This window comes from Musca autumnalis, unplaced genomic scaffold (genome assembly GCF_047663935.1).
Source record: "Musca autumnalis isolate F117 unplaced genomic scaffold, ASM4766393v1 scaffold_4, whole genome shotgun sequence".
NCBI lineage: Eukaryota > Metazoa > Arthropoda > Insecta > Diptera > Muscidae > Musca > Musca autumnalis.
This window is the reverse complement of record NW_027411977.1, coordinates 87,483,788-87,508,590: the sequence shown is the minus strand read 5'-3', so window position 1 is coordinate 87,508,590 and position 24,803 is coordinate 87,483,788. Positions and strand designations below refer to the sequence as shown.

Sequence of the window (24,803 nt, the reverse complement as noted above, 5' to 3'; positions counted from 1 at the left end):
GATTTTTCACTTTCACTTTTAAAAGGAACACGAAGTTCCTTTTAAGATATCTGACACTTATTCTTAAAGCAAACCCTGTTATCTGTCCAATCTACTTTTCAACCAGTTTGAAAAAGTCAGTTACATAGCAATAATTCTACAACCAACAATAAATTAGTTGAAAAGTCAATGCCAAAATATAGCTAATTTAGTCACAGCTATATGGGATGCTCACATATAGCCCGATATAGCCCATTTTCGAAATTGATCTATGTTCAGATCAATGGCACATTTCAGCGCTCAATTATTTTTTTAATCATAAATATATTTTAAAATAATTATATTAAAAGAAAACCAAGTAGAAACAATGCTAACGGTTGATTTGTTGATGTCTGCAGGCAACTGCAGGGAAACACAGATATACTCTAACGTTGATTTTTCGATAGTTTTGCACGTCAATGATTTAGACCTGTCAGTCGGTCTTGCTTGAGGGCACGAGAACTCTTGAACAGAATAACCGATTGAGAACATCAGTTTTAACACTCAAAACCTATCAATAAATATTTAAAATATTAATTTAAATATCAAAATAATAATTACGATTTCGTTTTTAAAAGTATATTTTGAACATCAAACATTTTATTTGAAATTCAAAAGGGTTTCATTTGGCATCTAAAATTTAGTACCTATTAAAAAAAACACACACAAAACGCAATAAATACCTGCTAAATATACACACACACTCTTCTATATAACGGTCGGTCATTGTCAAGATCCCCATCTCTCATCCACAGCGTCAGCATTCGATTGCGTCATTAATTAACTAACAGCGAATAAACCAACCATCCATCCCACTAACTTTATCTTTGTGCAAATTTATGGTCATGTCTTGTTTCCACATTGTCCCACTGAAACGAAAATGATAAACAAAACACAACAAAATACGATACGACACCAGAAAATAGAAAGTTATTCGCAAATTATTATTAAATCTTATAATCAGCAGTTCGGCATCAGTCATGTCATGATGACAATTCGTAGTATGTATGTTTTTGTTGGTTGGATTTTTGACACTACAATGATTATGTAAACTCAAATGAATTTTTTCTCAGTATTTTTTGGATAAACTATGGTATGAAGTTTGCGCACAGCCTTGCTTTAGCATCATGGGTATGGGAGTGGAGGAGATTTGTATTTAAAGATTTAGCATTTTTAATTGTTTTGTGGGGTGCATTGTTTATTTCTGAGAATTTTTTGTTATTAACGAGCTATTACACAAAAGCTAAGCAAGTAAAATAGGAATGTTGACAGACGGGGAAAACCTGTCACAATCTACAACTCCGCAGTTATATACTCAAGTCTTTGATCAAGTCTGCTCTTTCAAAGCCAAGAAATATATTGTATGTAAAGGCTTTATTTCAGACTGTGTGATTGATCGCTAGAAAGAAAGGTGGACGAAAAGAAGAGAGAAATATTTCGACACCGACATTCTAAATTTTAGAATCTAAAAGTCGGATAAAACTCTTGCTGAGCGCTCAACGTGATGAGAAAGAAGTTAACAAGTTACTTCTGACGGACACTGCACTTTCAGTATACAGAAGAATTTAAACCGAAAATGTTGCAAAAGCCTAGAATTTCTGCACCTAAACAAAATTTTAACATCGTGAAGACAATTTTTTAATAATTTTTTTTTTTCTAAAAACCAATAAACATTTAGAGTTATCTCTATTAATTAGCACCCTAAACATTGATTCACTTAGCTGGGCAAATCGCTTCACCCCCAAACAAAAAAAGAAAACGCTGTGCTATCGACGTTGCTGTCCGAAAAGTAATGGACAACAACACCCACAGTTTTTCTTCTACAAGGGGGACGACCTGTACCCATTTAAAAAATTTGCGCTTCATATGAGAAATACCGCAAAGCATTTCACACATTGCCTAGAAGCAACTAGTCAAGCGATCAGCAAGACCAAATTTGGCTAACCACATTTGTGGAGATTAGGCACAAGTTGTAGCCCGTCGTAGTTGAACATTATAGCTAAGCTATTTAACAAAGTCATTCAGAATTATTTTCAAATAGAAGCAAAATCCAAAGGCTGATTAGTAAATGGAAGCAATGTAAATAAATGCATTGCAGTCATGGACCAAAAAGCTTTTAAAGGAATAAAAGATGTAAAGCTTTTATCTATCTGTTGTGTATGTGTGACAAATTCATACGTTGTGTATATGTATGTTTTTAAATATCTTATGATGTAAAGAATGTATGACACAGTGTTAAGAAAACAATAAAAAATATTATTTTTTATAATATATAAGATAAAATTAAAATTAAGAATTAACCAAATTTATATAATTAATTATTATTAATATACAATAAAATAATTAATTATTTTTTTTATAATTAAAGAGTAGAAATTCTTTAAAAAGATATCAGGTTTTTTAGAATATTTTTCAACCCAGCAAAAATTGGATCCGATAGTCATTACGTAACCCTTTACAAAGTAATGTAAACAAGCTTCTTTTCGCATTACAAGTAATCTGAAAAGTAATGGGTTACTTCTTAACAAATTTACAAGATAAACCTACTTACTTTACTCCTCACTAAGTAATGAGGACTGTGGCACAGTGTGTGTGTGTCCGACTATAAATCCTAGGGTTGTGTGTTCAACGCACGCCGTCGGCGTGCTAGTTTTTGACAAAAACAAAAACTTTTTGTTAATTAAAAAATAACAGTTCGTGGTGCACATGTGCACTTAATGTTTGTGTGTGTGGCACTGTGTGTAGTGTGTTTGGCTAGAAATCAGAGGGTTCGTGTGTTCAACTCGGGCAGAGAGTGAAATAAAATAAAAGTAAGAAGTATGTTGAAATTAAAAATAAATTCTCCACATTCTCAACTGTTCTAAAAATAGAATTTTTTTTCACCTTACTTTTCAACTTCTTTTGACCACAGAATTACTAGTTATTCTAGTGGTCATGCCCTTGTAAAAATAATGGGGAAGAAAGGGGATTTAAGAGTAGTTACGGCTGCCAAAAATCCCTTACGAAACCCATGATTTTGGTAGGACTTTTTTTCTGGGAATTTATAAATAAATAATTTCCAAAGCAGTATTTCCGGATTTCCTAAGAATATTTTTTTTCAAAAATCGGTAGACAGACAAGTAATTTTTTATTCTTATGGCCTGTTTCACTAAGACGATTCGAATATAAATTCGTTCGAACTAAGACCAAACTTTTATTTTGTGGAAAATATTTGATTTATTTTTGTTTTCAATAAAACAAACATTTTCTACAACAATAGGAGTTATGTAGTATAGTAATTCGAACGATTTTGAATTCGAATCGTCATAGAGAAAAAGACCCTTAATAATATTTTAAATGTGCAATAATTTTACAATTTTTTATACCTTCCACCATAGCATGTAACGACCCACCCTACCTGGTCCTATTTCCGGAGGAAGTGGCTACCTTCTCGCCCCAGCCGTGCTCAGTCCTGGGGGGGTTGTTTTCCTCGGATAATAGCATTCGGGTCCGCTTACATAAAGTAACATTCAAATAAGGTAGCTCTTATTAGGGGAGTATATCCCCAGAAATAAATGAAGTTGGGGAAGAGTAAGAAAAGGAGTAAGAGGAGTGACGTAAGAAAAGACGTGGCCTAAGGTATCAGTCAGCCACTAGCGGTTCCACCGCCCACCCAACCATTCTAAAGAAGTTCATAACTCTTTAGACCCAGTTATAGAAATTCCCTTATGAATTCCCTTTCATCTTTTGTGCGAAAAAGCGAATTAGTTTAGTTAATATTCATAATCAATTATATTTGTTAACAAAAAAAATAACAAAAAGTAAGTTGCAATGGTGTTAACAAATATTTTTGATCGCGAAAATATTATGATTAGCAGATACAATGTTGATTGAAAACAAAATGATTGTACAGTTAATATTAAGTGTAAAACTTATATTAATTGTGTGACAAAAAGAATATGGGTGTTAGTGATTATTCTGACCGGTGGTCATAAAAAAAATAAATAATGTATGTTAAAAAGTGTCTTGCAGGGTGAACGAGCAAATACAATGAGAATATATATTGATTTATATTGTCGACTTACCAATAAAGATCACCGTTGTCATCAGGCCTGAGGATAATGGTTCTTTGGTCGAAATTGCTGGATGGAAAAGTTAATTAATATTCAAATTGCATCGCCAGTTTACATGAAATTCAAGTATTTGGGATAAAACAAATGTAGAACAGTGTGTTGAGTCTTAGCATGTAATAAAAACTGCGTTCTCCATACAAAGATTTAATTCACGGGTTCCAAAATTATGCCTCGAAAGACAGGTGATGATACGGCCAATGTTAGGATGATATTTAAACAAATTACTCTTGCTAAATAGCTTTTAGTTTGGTTGATTGTCCTGTATCAGGATTTTGTTGAATTGTTATCGTCTCAGGATATTAGGAAGCCAGCAAGCCCAGATTGACAAAAAAAAAATTGCAAATTCAAATAAAATTCCAAATCTTTAACTTAAATTCAAGGATTCGTCCTGCCAGGACTGATAGTTGCAAAATTCGTATAAAAATTCCTTGGAAAATTTTCTCCAAATTTTGAATATATCAAGGATTCGTTCTATGTGCGTTATAAATTCTTTGTTCCAATCCTCATTCACCAATTATTAAGCAGGAGTCCCATTCAACGGATATTGAAATTATTAATCCTTAGAACACAATTTGAATATAAAGAATCCTTCTCGAGGAATTTTTAAAATTTCGTTTAGAAAAATATATATATTTTTTTCTTTTAATAATTATTTTATATGTTCTTCTCAGGGCAAAAGCCAAAAATTCAATGAATGACTTTCTTTTTTTTGTTTTGAAAAGTCTCTTTGAAATTTGTTTTTATTTCCTAAGCCCACTCGATTGAGAAAATTTTAAAATGTAGAAAATATATAAAATGCATAAAAAATTTACTGAACAGCAATGAAGACTTCCACCAACGACACTCACAAGCATGGAGGGTATATTAAGTTAGTTTTTCTGTTTGTAACACATCGAACTAATCATTTGCGACCCTATAAAGTATATATACTCTTGATCAGGATAAAATTCTATCGGTCCGTTTGTCCGTCTCTTGTGATCACTCTAGCGTCCGCAATAATTGAGATAGAACGCTAAAATTTTGCACCCGAGTGTCTTTTTTCCAGGTCAAGTTCGAAGATGGTCTAGATAGGTCCTCATTTTGGTATAGCCCCCCTATAACAGTACCACCCGACTTTGTTCTTTTTACCAAACTAGCTGAAATTTGACATTTGAGGTTCCCAATGACTAAAAAAATTGCCAATATTGGTCCACGTCTTGGTATAGACCCCCTATATAACGGTACCGACCGATTTCAAGTATTTTGACATTTTTAGCTACATTGCAGACCGAATTAGCTATAATTTGTCATTTAGGGTTCCCAGTGATCAAGAAACTTCTCCAACAAAAATACGAACATATGTAGGTCCGCGTTATATTGTAACCCCCATATAACGGTACTGACCAACCGACACAAGAGTGTTTCATGGAGGAGGGTATAATAAGTTCGACCCGGCCGAACTTACCGCTTTTTTACTTGTTTTTTTTTTCAATTTATTCAATGACAATCGCAGATTTTTTATACCAAATTTTTTTGTCATATAAGTCATGCAGATTAATGGGACAAATAAATATCCGTCGCTGTACAAAATACATTGCATTGGAGAAATCAAAGTTCGATGTCAGAGAAGCCACATCCGCAGCCGATATGTATGATGAGCTGCCTAACTAACAACGAAACCGGTCACTTAATTTTGTGGTTCTTGTAAAAAATCATCAATTATCCAGCTCAACTCCAACGAGCAAAATTAATAAAAATTAACATTAAAATTATCGTTACGTTATTTTCGAAACGCCTATCCCCTATTTTTTTCGATTTGATCCGAAAACTATATTTGAAATATTAAGACGATCGGTTAACGTAACCACGTGCCTGCAAAATTCTACAAAAAATTGTGAAAATCGGATCGTATTTTTGATGTAGCTTTGGATCAAATAGAAAAAAATAGGGAGTAGGCCGTTTAAATGGGTCACCCTAATATACATTTTCATGCCACCGTGGTGCAATGGTATACACACCCGCCTTCCACGCTGAAGGTCGTGGGATCGATTCCCTGGTATCGATACCCCTCAGTAATGTTGGCGGATCTAGAACGGATCAACCGATTCGTTCCAAAATTTGTCATTCATAATATTTTGTCCAAACTTAGTTTAAGATTTCTATAATGGTCCACCCCCAACAAAAGTTCAAACATTTTCTGTAATTTGGTGTGATAACTCTCGAAGGGAGCAATCGATTCGATCCAAACTTTGCATATCGTATTAATCCACTCCTTCGAATACCTCCCACAAAAAATTCGGAGAATTGAAGTTTTGAAATTTTTTTCAGCAGGTTGCGGCCCCCTTTATTTTTTTCAAGTGCAAGTCCATACTTCCATCTCAGTATGAATCGTCTAAAACTTCAAAGAAACCCTGACGGCACTAACTAAAATGGCAAATCCGCTAGATAATTTTTGTATGGAGTTTCTGATTCATCCAATAGTGTATCAGGTTGCAATATATCGGACCCGTCCTTCGGGAACCTTCCACACAATATTTGAGAAAAGTGTAGTTTGAGGACTTGACTCGGATCTATTTTAAAATATTCACAGAAGTTTGTTTTTTTCACGGTCCCTATTATAACTGTACAATATTTTTCCAGAGTAAGTCCATACCACCTGAGGTAAAGGCCCATAAGCTGCAATCGGGCGGAACGGTTATATGGGGGCTATTCCAAAACGTGGACCTATCTATGTCCACAATTTTTTATGCAGAAATTTCTTGACCACTAAGTGCCCTAAATGCCAAATTATAGATGATTCGGCCGACAAATGTAGCGAAAACTTCAAAATATCTGAAATCGGTCTATTATATATATCGGTCTTTATATAGGTGCTATTATACCAAAACGTAGGCCTATCTTCGAACTTGTCCTGTCTTCAAACAAAAGAAGCATCTGTGCACAATTGTAGTGTGCTATCTCAATTTGTTTGGATGCTACTGTAATTACCGCAGACATGTTAAGGGAAAAACTAACTTAATAAAAAGTTAAATACAACCTACACATAGGAATGCCAAGTTGGTGGTTTTCCCGCTACTTGACGTACCAAAAATCACTCTTTTTAGGAGTTGTAGCGATTTTTTTTATTTTAAAACGCTACAGTAGCGATTTTGGCTGTTTAAGCAACATTCTTTATTGTCATGACTTTTAAAGCAAACGAAAAGTAGTATATTGTGAAGCAAGTGAAGTATTCATATATTTAGAGGCCAGATAGTGTTCAAAAATACAGAAGAGCATGGGGATTGGGATATTTTATTGAAGAAATGGATAAAAACATATATGTGCGATTTTTTAACTTCTTTCTTTCTTTGTAACAGTTGATAATATCTGCCGTTTTTACACATTTTCGTAGTGTTTTTTGGTCTTAGTCAGTAGAAATTTGTGGTGGTTTTTAACACAACTTTTCAGTAGCGATTTTTTACCTCGGAACAGTTGGCATCCCTGCCTACACATGTTAACATAAACTGAAGATTCTACGGTTTGGTGTTTTCTGACACTTGATTTCAGGGATGTCAACCGTTCCGAGGTAAAACTCGCTACAGCCACAGACGCACCATAGGTCTGTAACGATTTTTACCTTAAAACAGTTGACATTCCTGCTTAAACAGTAGTTTTTGTACGCAGTGTGGCCATTTTAGCATTTTCGCAGCTAAATTTAGCATTATTTTTTTGTATTTAGCCGCAAAATTTCCATTTAATTTAGCATTATTCTATCCACGAAATCAGAGATATTTTAGTACTTTTTTATAAAAAATCTGATAAATGTTGGTTGAATTGCGTAGAACAGCTTTTTTAACAGCTCAAACCTACGTAGTTTTTCGTCTTTGCTCTGGTTTAAAGGAATGGAAATGTGAATAAGCAAATAAAACAAGTAAAAAATGTTAAGTTTGCCGTGTCGAACTTGTTATACCCTCCACCATGAAATCTTCAGAACTGATATGGAATAGTTAGTTAATTTTTCTTCTTGTTACGAAAGTACCAATGTCACTATTTTAGGTGGAAAAGTTTTTTGACCACTGGCATCCCCAAATACTAATAATTCAGTCTTCTAAAAACTATATGGGGGCTCTAGCACAACATGGGAATATGTACTAAATTTTCGATGGGGAAGTTCTTACCTACTGCGAACTTTAAATACTAAATGACATCCAATTTTGCCCGGAAATGTAAAAACAAACTAAATCCGATGATGGTAATGTGAAGAAGTTGCTTAACCACTTTGAACCAAAATGACACCCAAAAATAATTTAAATCAGTCGGTACCTTTTTATGGGGCCTATTCCAAAACATTGACCTATGTCCCCAATTTTTAATGGAGAAGTTTTTTGACAACCCTAAATGTCGGTCTGAAAATGTGGCTAAAAACATAAAAGATACCCGAAATCGGTTGGTTCCGTTATATGGGGCTATTCCAAAAACATTAACCTATGTCCGCATTTTTTGGTAGATAGGTTTTTAATACCAAACTATAACTAAATCGGTCCGAAGATGTAGCTAAAAAAATATTCCAAAACGTGGACTCTGTTTCCACAACTTTTGGTGGAGAAGGTTTTTGGAACCTTAAATACCAAATCATTGCCAGTTCAGCCTGAAAATGTAGCCAATAACAGTATTATACCTGAAATCGGCCGGTACCGTTTTGTAGGGTCTGTATCAAAATATGGAATGATATATATAGTCCATCTTCGAACTTGAACTGCCTGCAAACAAAAGACGGATCTTTCCAAAAATTCTGTGTCCTATCTCAATTTTTGTGGATGCCAGAATGATTACCACAGACGGACGGACATGCATAGATCGACTAAGATTTTTACTTTTATTATGAATATAGGGCCGCAAATAATTATTTCAATGCGCTACAAACGGAAAAACAAACTTAATATACCCTCTATACAATGGTGGAGGGTATATTTCATTAAAAAATAACGTTTTTAAATTTAGCACTGTTTTTTAGCATTTAAATATTTATGTTAGCATTTTTTAGCATTATTTTAATGCAGATTTAGCAGCAACACTTTTTTAAATCTGGTCACACTGTTTGTACGTCAATAATCACCACAAGTAGCGGGAAAACCACCAACTTGGCACCTCTGCTTGATTTGGCGATTTTGGCAGAATAAAATGTGACAACCCTGATGGCACGTTTTATTAAATAAAACCCGTTTAATTTTATTTTTCTTCAAAAAATCTTCAAAAATGTAATTTCTTTACTCGGGCAAATCGCTACACCCAAACTCTTCGTGAATATGTCCGTAAAAGTAGTGGACACATCACTTCGAATTCAAAGGGACGACCTGTACCCATACAAAAATTTATGCTTCATGCGAAATGCTTTTTACACACTTCACACTGCCTAGAAGCGCTCTGTCAAGCGATTAGCAAGACATTATGGTTTTCCTTACTCGTTAAATTTAGGCACGAATTTCAACTCACCACAAGTGAACTATAAACGAGAAACGTTGTACAAAGTCATTCAGAAGTTCATCCCCATAATAAGTAAACGGTACTTTACTCGTGATACATTGAAAACAATAAAAGCCATGCTTAGTTATGGCAATATAAGCAATTTTTGTTGAAGTCAAAGCTTTTATTTTACATTTCCAACCATCTGCGTTTGTATGTTAACGGCTGCGGTTGAGTAGAAAAAGATGAAAGCTTTGTAAATGTGCGATGTTAAATTTTTTAAAAGCTTTTGTTGTTTTTTTTTTTTTTGTATGACCAACAAACAGCCTTACAAATGTTTATTCCAAGTGGAAGCTTTTACCGCAAACATACATGAGAATGGATGTTGTTGGTGGCTTCATTGTTTGGCGGGAAAGGTAGTAAAAATGCTGAGTTGTTGTTGTGTGACGTCTCGTGTACTCTGTATCGACAAAGCATGGCAAAAGGGTAGAGGGTTATTAATAGTGACGGTTTTTTGTGCATATTTTTCTTACTGTTTAATTAAAAATAATTTACATTTTGTTTTATTTCTGGCCTTTTCATTATCTCAAACACAAAGATTAAATGGATTAATTAAACTAAATTAGTGGGGAACATATTTAAGAGAGCAGATTTCTACAATAAGGAATGCTAAAAATGTCTGTTATGAAGGTGTTGTATTCAAATACCTATGTAACAAATTTATTTATGTACATATTTAAGATTTTGAAATTCTGGGTAGGAGTATACAGTATGCAAAGTTCATATTCGTAAAAATTAAATTAAAAAATTAATAAAATCGTTATAAATTCCATATTTTATATGCTAATATGAACCAATAATTGATTGATGGAAATAACTATGACGAAGAAAGATTAAAAAATAAAATAATAATAAATATAACGAAAAAGACCTCAAGCTCGATTAAAAAAATATTTAAAAACACCTTTAAAAACAACCTTTTGTAGTTGCCAAAAATGGTCAAAATCAAGTACTTCGGAATACAAATTTATTGATGAGAATTTATAGTAAACATTGCAATTTGAAGGAATTTGAATTATGGTATAGATTTGTCAAGTAGTTTTGTCCATGGGAAGGTTCAAGCCTTTACCTAATTAACTGCGTGTTGCGTGTGCGTTCAAAAATACAAAAACAAAATACATGTATTTCAAATTGAAAACAAAAACAAATACATGAATTTTGTTTTTTTGAACGCACACGCAACACGCAGTTAATTAGGTAAAGGCTTCAAATCCGATAATTGTTGGAAATACATATGTATTTTTGTCCTTATTTTTCTAAAGTTAATAACTTGTATTATGCTCCAAAATTTTAATATTGAAAGTAATTCATCGTTCTAAAATAAATTTTTAAAGTTGCTTTGGATATAATAAACATGGATTTAATTTTGTTTGGAAGTAAATAGTGATCATATGGTGTTTACAGCTACCCAAGTCTGTGGTACTTAGTACATCGATTTTTTTAAAATTAATGGAGTGGGAAATAGGTGTATATCGATATTATTTGTTATTTAAGTTTTGAAAAGTGAGTACTTCAAACGTATAAAGGTTCCAGCTGCAGAGGTTTGCGGTCGAACATGTTATTTCAATTTTATATGATCTTACAATCTAAGAATATGTAATAAAGGAAATTACCCTACCTTTAAAATTAGAGACAGGGAGAAGGTCATTGATCTAACTCTGTCAAATTTAGATGATTCTGTCGTCAAGAACTGGAGAGTATCCAACAAATGCTCCTTTTCGGATCATATGAGGATATACTTTGAAATCTCTTTCGACGGTGTCCGCCAAAATCCTTATAAGAACCCGAGAAGGATGGACTGGGGCAGGTTCACTGATCTGACGAACCATCAACTGACACTCACCGGAAGGATAGTAACAGTTGCTTAGCTTAACAGTAAAGTGTCCAACCTAACAGAAAACCTTCTTCGCTGCCATAAGGATGCCTGTCCATTAACTTATCCTGGGAAGAAATCCCAACCGGTGTGGTGGAACAAGGATCTTGGCGAACTGCGGAAAAACACAAAAAAGCTGTATAACAGGGCGCATGCGACGAAACTTGACAGTGACTGGGAATTGTATAAAGCAAGTTTCAACAAATACAAGAGTGAAATCAAGCGCGCCAAAATGAAGTCATGGGTTTGTTTCTTTGAGTCTGTAGAAGGAGTAAACTACGCTGCCAGGTTCCGCAAGATACTCTCCAAGGACCGCAAATCCATTGGCAGTATCAAAAAACCGGATGGCACGTGGACAGATTCAGGTCTTGAGACTCTAAACCTTCTAGCTGAGACCCACTTCCCTGACTGCATGGACGCCAGTAACCTTCACATTGAATGTGACAACTTCCAAGTCCAAGAGTCAGTGGACGAGAGTCTCATCGATAAGGTTGTAAGCACAAACAAAATAAAGTGGGCAGTAAGTACATTCAAACCCTATAAGTCACCTGGTCCAGATGGAGTAATTCCTGCGATGCTTTTTTTGCCGCACCGCAGATATATCTAATTCTGGAGAAGATCTTCAAGGCCTGTTTGTTTCTTTCCTGCGTACCAGATCTGTGGAAGGAGGTAAAGGTAACTTACTTCCGCAAAGCGGGGAAAGACAGTCACTCTGCACCGAAAGACTACAGACCTATACGCTTATCCTCCTTTCTCCTCAAGACACTCGAACGACTGATCGATCTGGAGATTAGGAGCTTTGCAGACACTGCCTCGCTGAGCAACTCGCAGCATGCTTAAATCAAAGGTAAATCTGTAGAAACCGCTCTTCATGAGGTTGTGGGTTTTATTGAGAGAAATATGAGAATTCAAACTTTACCTTGGCGGCTTTCCTGGATATAGAAGGAGCTTTTAACAACGTACAACTTGAGCCCATTCATCTCTCGCTTAGAGCGGTCAACACCCCGGAACCCCTGTTATGCTGGAGAGCAGGATAATTAATTTCAGTATTGGGGAGTTGACGATAAGGAAAACAGTAACTATAGATACCCCCAGGGAGGTATACTCTCACCGCTGCTGTGGCTACTTGTGATAAACAGTATTTTGGCGGAATTCGACAATCAGGGCTTCAAGGTTGTCGCATACGCGGATGATGTGGTTATATTGATAACTGGCAAATTCCTGTCCATAATATCGGAGCTTATGCAAGAGCCTTATTAAAGCTGTCCCGTTGGGCCACCGCAAATGGCCTTGGTGTAAATCCAACGAAAACAGAACTGGTATTGTTCACCAGAAAGCGTAAGCTCGGCGACTTTGTGCCACCAACATTGGATGGAGTGCAATTACATCTATCTCCTGAGGCCAAATACCTAGGTACAATCCTGGATTCACAATTGAGATGGAAGAGGAACGTCGAGGAACGGACGAAGAGAGGTATGATTGCACTCTATTCATGTAAGAATTCGATTGGGAAAAGCTGGAAATTAAATTCAACTATTATACACTGCCTGTATAATACTGTTGTGAAACCCATCTTATCCCACGGATGCCTTGTCTGGTGGCACGCGCTTCGACATAAATCGAGCTCCGGCAACATAGGCAAGGTGCAAAGGGCAGCCTCGATCCTGATAACTGGAGCTTTTAAAAATACACCGCAAGCAGCTCTAAATGCGATGTTGAACCTCTTGCCCATGAGACTCAGCATCAAAGGTCAAGCAGCACGTAGTGTCCTAAGGCTACATGAACTGAATCGTTGGCGTGACAGCACCTATGGACATGCATGCATTCTTCGGGAGCTAGGACCAAATCTTAGCTTAAATCTGCAGGGGAAATTCAGCGACTACTTATCACCAGTCCAAAGATTTGAAGATTTTGAGATCGTTATCCCTAGTAGAGATGACTGGATCCGTAGTAACCCTCCTCCGGACGGTCTCGCTTTCTACACAGACGGTTCTAAATGGAAGAAGGTACCGGAGCTGGCGTCTACTGCGAAAAGCTTTGTCTCGAATACTCATACAGGTTAAACAGTGACATTAGCGTTTTCCAAGCTGAAATCTTCGCGATCAGAATGGCTGCAGAGTTGATAAAAAGTCTTGATGCAGAAATCTTTGAACCGGTGACTATCTTCGTTGATAGTCAGCCGGCTCTTAAAGCCATCAAATCCTCCAACATCAAGTCTGAGGCCGTTCTTGAGTGTAGAACTGCTTTGGTGAACCTCATAAACGCTGTCCGACTCTGCTGGGTACCGGGACACTGTGACATTATGGGAAACGAGAAGGCAGATGAACTGGCAAGACATGGATCCCAATCAACAAGTCTAGCAATCACTGATTCAATCAAACCACCCATATGTCACCTTTTTCGGAGAGTGGAGACGTTCTTTGAAGAACGAGCCAAGGAACTATGGGATAATGAATCAAGGTACAACGTGTCAAGGGCCATTTGGTCGACTCTATCAACAAATAGAACAACTTCACTCTTAAATTTGAGCATTTCAGAAATCAGGGTATTCACGGGAGTCAGTACCGGATATTTCAACATCCTAGCTTTTGTCGGCAAATGGCAGGATGATGGCGTGGATTATTGCAGGCTCTGTGAAGATGAGGAGGAAACGGAGACTATTGACCATATTTTATGTCGTTGCCCGATGTTAACTCGGAAGCGATATAGATTAACATGAGTATGCTTTCCTTCAATCTTAACCTTCTACTCATACATGGAACCGACAATCATAAATAACATCGTCAAAAATTTGAATTGGCTGGGACGGCGCGACCCATAAGCGTAACTACTTCTCTTACAGTTTTTTACCATCACCAAATAAACATCCTCCTTTCTTTATTACATTTTCATCTTTAATAATCCATTTATTATTACTTTCCCAAGCCCACCCTCTTTTCTTTATTTTTCTCTCTTTTCTCTTGGATGATCACAATGGACCGAAAGATCTCCGAGTGGCGTAGTCAATATATATGTATATATATTGACTACACATCCCCAAACCTAACCTAACATGTTATTTCTCAGGGGTTACTCCCTATTTTAACAAAACGCTTTGCGGTGTTGGCTGTAGCGCGAAAACGAATGAACCGATCATCATATATTTTTGTGGGCTTATTAAGTACGTAATAATCTTGCTTTTAAACGAGAGTTTTAAAAATATCAATTTTTTTAAAAATGGTGAATAGCGAAAATCTAAATTCGATTTTTTTTTCAACAAATTTACCGTTTTTGACCATTAATCAGTCAAAAAACGTTTTTAAAGGAAATTTTTCATATATAAAGACAAGAGTTTGATGCATGTATTCAATAAGCTCACAAAAAAAATTGGAAGACTGAACACAAAATTTCAGTCATTTCGGGTGGATATTGAGGCCAAAATAGCGAAAATGGGGAGCTACGGTTCTATGGAGGCTATAGGAAGACGAGGACCTATAATGAAAGATTTCTGGTGGAAAGTTATAAGCCCCCAACGAAGACTTATTACCAATTTTCAGCCATTTCGGTGTGATAATCAGGCTAAAACCTCCAAAATACTGAAAATCGGGAGGTACCGTCCTATGGGTGCTATATGAAAGCGTGGATCTATGGAATGTTTCATTCCTCTGCTGAAGACTAACCACCAAATTTCAGTAATTTCGGTTGCTCATTATGACTAAAACGTTCAAAATACTGAAAGTAGGGAGATACGGTTCTATGGCGGCTAAATTTAAACGTTGACCGGCCATCCCAGTTTTTTATCCTTTATCCTTTCCTCATTGCCATGCCATGCAGTTTCTTCATTTTGTTTCGATTTGCTTGTAGTTTTCTACAAACCACAATTATAAAAATGACTAAAAAATTAATTGTATTTTATTCCTGCTGCAGGAAAACATTTTTTGATAAAAATGTCGAATAATCATTGCTCTACTTACTATCGATCCTCCTCATTGATTTTACCTAACAAACCGTATAGAATGTTTTCACCATCCCCCGGCATAAATTAATTTCTTTCTAATGATAATTTCAAATAATTGTATAATTACGCTTAGTTTTCTATAACTGAATCATGATGTGATTATAAAACAAATCAAAATTCCCCTTGTATTTTTTCCGCAAAAATCAATCATCACCTTCCAATTGTTATTAGTTTATTTGGAGATAATAACGAGTCAAACATAAAAAGCGCTGAGATTACAAACCACAACACACCACATGGAGATGGTATAGTTATTACTACCAACCCATTATCGAAGTACAATAACCGATAAATATCCTCTAACTGATAAAATGAACAAAAAAATGACTAATTGTCGACCGTTTCGCAAAAAGAAATATATGACAGTTGTCAACATTCGATTTTGCAGATAATATATAAACTTTTGCTCGTCATTCTCTCTGAAAGCGAACATAGTTATAAAATTAAAAAATAAACTATTTTCTAGATCTCAAAAGTTCATGTAATTTTAGAGTTGAAAAGTTTATTTGTATATCTTTGCTTCATCATTTGTTGTATTACCAATGTTTCATCAATTCTTGCAAATTATTTCAGGTTTTTAATTGCCTATGATTTATAGGTATAGCACATACTAAATTTAAAAAGTCCCCAAAGCTAAACAATAAAACAAAAACATTATTAGAATAACCCGACTTTTGTTGGTGGGCAAATAAATAAAAATTAGTTAATAAAATTAATATGTTTCCCTTATTGAGAATCTTGTTTCAGATCTACAAAAATACTACAACGCAATTGGTGTTTTGTGTGTGTATGTGGTTCGAAATTATGTAGTATAATTAGTATTCATATTTAGTTTGGGGAATTTGTTTTTATTTTTTATTCTGATTTATTTCACCAATAGAACCAATAAAATATTTCAAAAAAGAATAAAAAGTAGCCAGTTTTTTCTCCAATGTTTCGCAAATCATATACAATTTTTATTAATGTTCCCATTACTATTAAAGTAGATATAAAATGTGTTATAACGCCATTTAAGTGATGTTTTGATTTAGAATTCCAACATTCTTGAGGGATGAACATTAGGGCGGCCCAAAAAACGACAACGTTTTTGTTTTGGAACGCCTACCCCCTAATTATTTTTCCATTTGACCCAAAGACCTTATATATGAAATTTTATGGCGATCGGTTTACGTTAACCCGTGTCACCAGAGGGATCTTTGTTTCCATAGTAATTTGTACGGAGCCAAATGTGAATTTTAACGAAAATTCTCTAAAATCCGCAATTACACGCAGAGAAAAAAATATGTTTGATCCAACAATATTCCAAGAGCAAAATATGTATTGTTAACATATTGTTGGATTCCTTATGTAGTATTGTGAATCCAACAATCGTTTTTGTTAAATCCAAAAATAGTTTGTGTCAACTGAACAATATTTCTCTCTTTTCTTCGAAAATTGTTTTCTCTTCTCTCGCTATTCGATACCGTGTTGAAAAAACAATTTTGGTGAGTTGTGGTGTTTGTATGACATGCTGCCTTTATCATTGTTTTTGTGTGTATGTATACCAACAATGAGACTCTTGTTTTTATTTGTTTCTGTTTTGTTTCATTCTTCTTTCCTTTTCATGTTTGTTATGGTGTTTAATTATTCCTTATGTTGTGGTGGTTGGTTGTGGCTTTTTGTTTGTCTTTGTTGTCAGCTAAAGTAGCAAACCATGTATTGCGTTCATCAATGCTCGTAATATTATACACGATATTTATATCAAAGTTGTGTGGAAAGTGTATATGAGAAGTATATGCACTCAAATCAAAAAATTTAGTACCTGGTTTTCAGGGCTGACAATATGTTTTGTAAAAAATTTAGATTATGATTGTTTCTACAATCGGTATTGTTAACGATTTTTACAATATTGCGGAAATTCGAAAGTTGTTTTTGTTTTCTATGTTCGGAACAAAAGATGGTATTTTTGGATTTGGATTACAATGTTTGTACAAAACAAACACATTTTTGGAACCAAAATAGATATTTTTGTTCCAACAAAACCGAAAAATATTTTACCAGTTCATTGATGTGGCTAAAAAACGAATCCTACAAAATATTTTGAAAATCGGATCGGATTTTGATATAGCTCTTATAGGGCCCTATATAGCTATATCGAAATCTCATCCGATTTTCAAAATTTCAAAGTTTAGGCAACAGCTTGGAACAAAGTTCCATTTCCACACAATGATGCCTGAGAGTGTCCTCCTCCAGCCCATATATACTTTTGTTCCCGTTGCGTCCGTTAAACACTCATAAAAAATATCTCTATTTGTTCAAAAGTTACAGAGTTTTTGTACCAGGAAAAAAGATTCTGAAGCACTGTGCGAAGTGGATAATCACAGAAAGAGTGCATCGATCAAATTAAATCATTGTATGTCGATAAACGACCATCCTATAGCACTAAGAATCAATCGTGGCCGGCACTCACCAAAAAGCGAAGGTCGTCAGGGTCGTTCAAAAACGGCCATTGTGCCAGAAAACGTGAACGAATAATGCCAGATCGCCATGTTATATACCGTGAGATGGAGGCATCCTTGGGCATTGCTTCCACCAACTAACATTTGATATTACATGCATACCTGTAGTGGAATTCTGTAACTCATTTTTGTAGTTACCGACAAAAATCGGTAGTATTAAAATGCTTGTAATTTCGGTAATTAACGAAAATTTTCGGTAAGTTTACAACCAAAATAAAGCTGTCGCTAAGTCCTACCGATAGCAACAATGTTGTCAACTTTTATTGATACATTTCATTCATAATTTTTCATTCTAATTGTACCGATTGTTGTCGGTAACCCAAAAAATGAGTTACAGAATTCCACTACTGGCCACAAAAATGTTTTTTTTTTCGTTAGATCCGGCACAATTTGACTATCGCTCTAAAAGACTCTTGTGGATTGGTCACAGACCACGAATCTTGGATCTATGCGTATGAGCCCACAAGAAAACTGCAATCGATCATGGGACCAAATCAATATCAAAAGTTGTTCATGCAAGAAGCACTTCGAAGCTAATGGTCGCCTGTTTCTTCGGCTAAACTGGCCATGTGGCCAATGAACGTAAACAAACAAAACGATTCCCGTACTAATCACACAAAGCCACAAACTTTTAAGCTTCTCTGAATCGTTTCATTCTCATAACCAAAACAAACTTTTCAATGTAAAAAGATGGAAACCGTACGATTGCTGAAATGTAACTTCGGCTATGCTTTGCCGAGTTGTTTCATTCACCCCCGAAACAAAAAGAATTTTTGGGAAACGTTTGCCGTGCGTTATGGTCAATGACACACTCAGGCACACACACACATGTGATTGCTTAACAACCCTATAAACTAACATCAACATACCACAGTAAATATTTTATCAACCACCAAACGTTTTTGATTTATTCACATGTGTTTAGTATATTTAGTCTTCTATCTGCTTCTGTGGAGTTGAGTACTTTTCGCTTTTCGTTTTGTTCGCACTCACGAATGTAAACAAAACTAAACAGCGAACTCCGCCAGCGTGAGTTATGTTTCGTTTTGTATTGTTCCTATGGAAAATACGAAACGATTGGAAATGTTATTTAAAGTATTTTTAAGCACGCTGTATGTGGCCACTACACGGCTTGAGTGATATAGGACCGTGGTACACTACAATTTGTTTGCCAGAAGTCTCCTGAGAAATTCGAAAAATGAACAACAGAAGACTAATCATTCTGCACTATGACAATGCGAGCTCTCACACATCGATTCAAATCAAATTAAGCGGACAAAACAGCCTTGGGGATCCAGTGACTTCATTTGATTCCCGCACATCAAGAAAAAAAGCGAGGTCGACGATTATAGTCGCCAGAAGATGCTGTAAAAGCGTTCAAAACCCATGTTTTGAAGGTCTCTCAGTCAGAGTGGAAAAAGTACTTCGACAATTAATTTGAGCTCATGCAAAAGTGTATAAATCATGCTGGCGACTAGGGATAGGTAAGTCGACTTTCGATTAATCGACTTTTTGCAGTCAAAAGTCTAAAAATCGATAGATTGTTGACTTGGCGGTTTTACACTTTTGGCGGTTTTACAGTTTCAAAAAAAAAAAACTCGGAAATCAACGAATAGTCGATTATAATCGATTATCTGCGGTTGTGAAAAAGTCGAAAGACGATTTTTAAGACAACTGTAATAATCGCCAAACAAAAAAAATCGCATTTTTAGTTTCAGACCAAAATCGAAAAGTCGAAAAATCGATTATTTCTTCCTTTCGAAAGTTGTCATCTGTACCAGTCAGCCGAACAGACAGACGGACGTACATGGCTAAATCGACTCCAAATTGTCCGAAATGGATTTCGTCCAAACATACTTGGGGTCTGAGGCATACTTGGGGCACATTTTGATCGTATGAAAGTGTATATACCCTAGATAGCCTAAAGGCTGAGGATATAAGAAGATTTCAAACTCTACCGATACTTTCCGTTTTGCAAATGCCGAAAGCTTCATTTCGTATGATTTTTCATTCATTCTCATGACACAATCGTGGTAATTCTATTTATTTAACTATGCCAAAGTCGGTATACGTTTTCTGATTCATCCCAGCAAAAATACTAATTACATAACCCCTTACTAACCCATTTTTTCTTACATGTGTTGCGATATAAGTGTTTTTTTCCACTAAAATAAGTAGTTCAATAAGACGTTACTAAAAGTCGGTACTACTTATTTTAGTAATCAAAAATAACCACTTATTTCGCGCGACATTCCTTTATCAAAATAATGGGTTAGTAAGGGGTTTTGTAATGAGTATTTTAGATGGGATACGAATCCCAGTACTTCAGAATTTATTTCTACAAACCATTTTGGTACATATGTATATTTTTCCAGTTACTCCTCTTGGGAGCATAGTAGGGAAAATTCTAGAGGCACTACTACTGATTGATTTTATTTGTTTGATTTTATTTGATTCTTTTATTATTTTTTTTAATTTGTTGTTTAAGATACTCCAAATTAAAATATCATATTACAAGATTATAAATATTCCATTGAAGCGCAGAAGCTATTTTCTCAATTGCAATTATTTGTCGCACGATTATGACGGCAGACAATTGTTATTACACCAATTTTGTTTTATTACCTGCTGCCATTACGGCAGTTAGAAGAAAACATTAACTGATGCAGTATTAAGATGAAATTGTTTTACTGAACCTATAAATGAAGTTTAATTATATTTTTACTCTATTAGAACCGTGCTAAAAGCTAAGTAAAAGCAATTATTCAAATTGTAGTAATAAAAAAATCGAGTCTTTTTTTTTACAAGTCAGACTATAGGGAAATTTGGATGACAAACAGTCACATAAATTCGTATAAACATTTATTGAATGTTTCGCCTTCGTTAATCCAACTGAAATAACATTTAACATGCCTGATTAATTGGACCCATGGAGCTGACCTTCCATGACAAGGCGACGAACGCGATCGAGCACATATTGCTGAACTTGGGTGTGGAGTTACCTTTTTCTACGAACATTTGCTGCAGTCGAACTACATGCATGCTAGGGATAGGTAATGGAAAGCAATAATTGATTTTTCGACTTTTCGATATTGGTCTAAAACTAAAATTGCTATTTTTTGTCTGGCGATTATTTCAGTTGTCTTAAAACTCGACTTTCGACCTTTTCATAACCGCAGAAAATTGATTATAGTCGACTATTCGTCGATTTCCGAGTTTTCTTTTGAATCTGTAAAACCGCCAAAACTGGAAAACCGCCATGTCAACAATCTATGGGCAAGGTTTTTTGGAGCTTTGGCGAATTTTTGGTCGTATCAATATGTATATACCCTTCTTAGCCTAAAGGCTATTACAAAATTGTAGATGCGAACTATATCGTACAGCCAATCACTTTATTTTTTCGACACCAAACGCACTGAAGTTGTTTGGTTTATCAGTTGTTACGACCGTGGTAGTTTAGCGTAAAGCGTTTAGTTGTATGTGTTTCAGTCAGTTTGTGTGTTGTTGTGGTTTGTTGATACAGTGTCAATGTGATGGTGAGACGATGAGACCATTCAAAACAAAAAGAGAACAAAGTTGAGAGCATTTACCAAACAAGAGAGGAAATATGAGAACAAATAATGGGAATGGAGGGAAAATAGGAAAGTGATTTTGAATCTCATGAAAATCTTACATATTTTTAAAAAAAATAGTGGCTTTTGGATGGATATAAGGAACTGCATATATATTTTATGTGAGGTACCTGTACCTGTTGTCTATAGGCTTTCCTTTTTCACTTACAAAAAAATCTTCGATCATTCAGCTCAACTCCAACGAGAAATTTATAAAATGTTCTTTGTCTCTCGCTAATTTTCTTCAATTGTTAGAATCACAAAAAAACTAAAGTTTTGATTGTATTAAATCCAATCCCTAATGAGAAAAAATCGAGTTTAGATAGTTAACTTTAAATCCATGGTATCCATGTCGATTTCTTCTGCCGAAAAATTCAAAATTTCCAATTTTTACTACAAATTACTCTTAAATCGATAAAGTGCGAATTTATAATTTAATAATATTTCGCTGGAATTTTCCAATTTTACCACACAAAAATAAAAACCACAAAGATGTTTTGCGACTGTTACGGACACACGACGATTATTGTTTACGGAACAGACGAAACGAAGTAATAACTTTTCCAGTGGCTGCTAAGGAATTTGGGGTGGGGCGTAAATTATATAGATTTGTTGACAGTGAATGAATTGCGGTTATTGTTCATTAATATTTAAACTTATTATTTTTTGGCTCGTTTTTTTATTTTTAATTTCCATATTTGTAGAAATTAATTTATATACAATGTGGAAAGTTTTTACATTGTACAAACCTGCATTAATATATGCTTACCTTTACAAATAATGACGTTCATTTTGTATACTCGTGATATACAGTCAAATCTTAAATCGTTCTACGTTATAGTAATTACCATCAATTATTTCAAATTTGCATATAAAATATGGAATTAATAGGTGTTAATTAATTTTATTCATTTTTAGGGGTGTACGAATATGAACTTTGCATACTGTATATTATTATAGTCCATAAAATAAATGATGTATTATTGGTGCACTTACAAACTAATTATTTTCTTTTTTAATTAAATACGCTGGTCGAGTCAAAAGAATTCCGAGAATATAAGAAATTAAAAAAGAAGTGGGAAAATCATAGTATAAGTAAAGAAGCCGATTTAAATTAAAACAATCTATAAAGCCCTGGGGCTCAATTTTGTTTCTATGAAAATGTGAAATGAAAACTGAAATGAATATTTAATTAATTCTCTTTCGAGTTGAGCTGTTAGGCCTTTAGAGATACATTGAAAAATTAGGAGTCTACCGAAGTCCCACGTATCCAACCATTACACTACGTTTCACGGGTGGTAAATCCGATCTTCAGGTGTATTAGGATGTTGTTTTTGTGGCAGACGAATGCAAAGCTTGGTAACTGGTATATATATCGAACTTCATTAGATAAATGTATATGCGAAATTATGTCAGTTAATTGAAACTCCAAACTTTTCCTATAGTCCTGCTTTGGTAATCCCATTTTTCAATGTTCACAAATACTATGGTAAGTTTTATTCCTACATCATTAGTAATTGCTCTTCTATATCAGAAGATTTTATTTTTTGATCATCAATTTTTGTCTACTAAAGTTTTGACAAGTTGATGGTGGCTTAGAACGCTAAGACGCCGGCAACCTTGACACTCAGTTGTCGGAGACCCAGGTTCGAATCCCAGCCTGGCTCATGCTGAAATTATTTTTTATTTTTGCCTTATTAAGGCGAAGGCCATTTATAGTGATATTTAATTAATTCTCTTTCGAGTTGAGCTGTTAGGCCTTTAGAGATACATTGAAAAATTAGGAGTCTACCGAAGTCCCACGCATCCAACCATTACACTACGTTTCACGGGTGGTAAATCCGATCTTCAAATGGTTGGATGCGTGGGACTTCGGTAGACTCCTAATTTTTCAATGTATCTCTAAAGGCCTAACAGCTCAACTCGAAAGAGAATTAATTAAATATCACTATAAATGGCCTTCGCCTTAATAAGGCAAAAATAAAAAAAAAATGAATAAAGTTATCTTCTTCTTTATTTGCAAATCCGTATCCGGATATTAGCGATCATACAATGTTGATTATTACAGAGTTGTTTGATTGTATATGTATAATAAAATTAAAATATTTCATTCAATTATAGCTAGATCTCTATTTCTGGCGGCGCTTAAAAGGCTTGTTTCATCTTGGTGTCCTGTCCATTCCTGAATGTTTTTGATCCATGTTATTTCTCGTCTCCCTCTCGGACGGCGTCCTTCTATTTTGGATCTTATGAGAGCTTGGAGGAGATTATATTTTCTATTTCTCATAAGATGTCCCAAATAAGCAGTTTTTCTCGTTTTTATCATTCTGATCATTTGACTTTCGGTATTCATTCGCCTCAGTACTTCATTATTTGAAATGTGGTCTATCCAGGATATCTTTAAGATCCGTCGGTATATCCAAATCTCAAACGAGTGCAGTCTTCTCTCGTCTGCTGCTTTTAGTGTCCATGTTTCTGCCGAGTATAATAGTACTGACCATATGTAGCATTTAACAAATCGTTTTCTTGTTTCCAGGGTTATGTCATGGCTCGTTAATATTTTTCTATACTTAAAAAAAGAGTTTCTTGCCATTTCAATTCGACATTTTATTTCCATTGATGGATCCCAGTTTTCATTAATTTGAACTCCGAGATATTTGAATGTTGAGACTCTATTCGAGTACCATTGATGCTTACAAGAGTGTTGGATTCGACGCCTCTTCTACTTATAATCAAGAACTTTGTCTTTTTTATATTAATTTTTAAGGCATATGACGTACTTGCATGTTCAAGAGCGTCTATTAGTTTTTGTAGTCCTGCGAGGCTGCTTGCAATTAGGGTGGTGTCGTCGGCATAACGAATATTGTTTATAATTGTGTTGTTTATTTTTATTCCGATATTTTTCCCACATATTGACTCCTCAAATATTTTTTGGGAGTACAGACTAAACAGAAGGGACGATAGTATGCACCCCTGTCTTACACCTTTTGAAGTTGGAATATTTCCAGTAATTTCACCATCTACTTGAATGTTTGCGGTCTGTTGCCAGTATAGGTTTCTGATGCATTTTATGTCGCTATCCTCTAACCCAATTGAAATAAAAATTTCCATTAATTTGTGGTGGTTGACCGTGTCGAATGCCTTTTCGTAGACATCTTTTTGTACATCGCGGCAGTTTTGTATGAGTACATTCAAACTAAGTAGGGCCTCTCG

At 35.0% G+C, this 24,803-nt stretch overlaps 1 protein-coding gene and 1 non-coding gene across 2 annotated transcripts in view; one reads left to right on the top strand and one right to left on the bottom strand.

The window, feature by feature from the left end:
• The window catches only part of Baldspot (elongation of very long chain fatty acids protein baldspot), a 133,868-nt gene that overhangs the window by 64,578 nt on the left and 44,487 nt on the right, over positions 1-24,803 (top strand). The gene's annotated exons all lie outside the window — the stretch shown is intronic.
• Positions 9,361-9,567, bottom strand: LOC141404421 (U12 minor spliceosomal RNA). Its single transcript, XR_012413020.1, has one exon. It is a non-coding gene; the product is annotated as a U12 minor spliceosomal RNA (small nuclear RNA).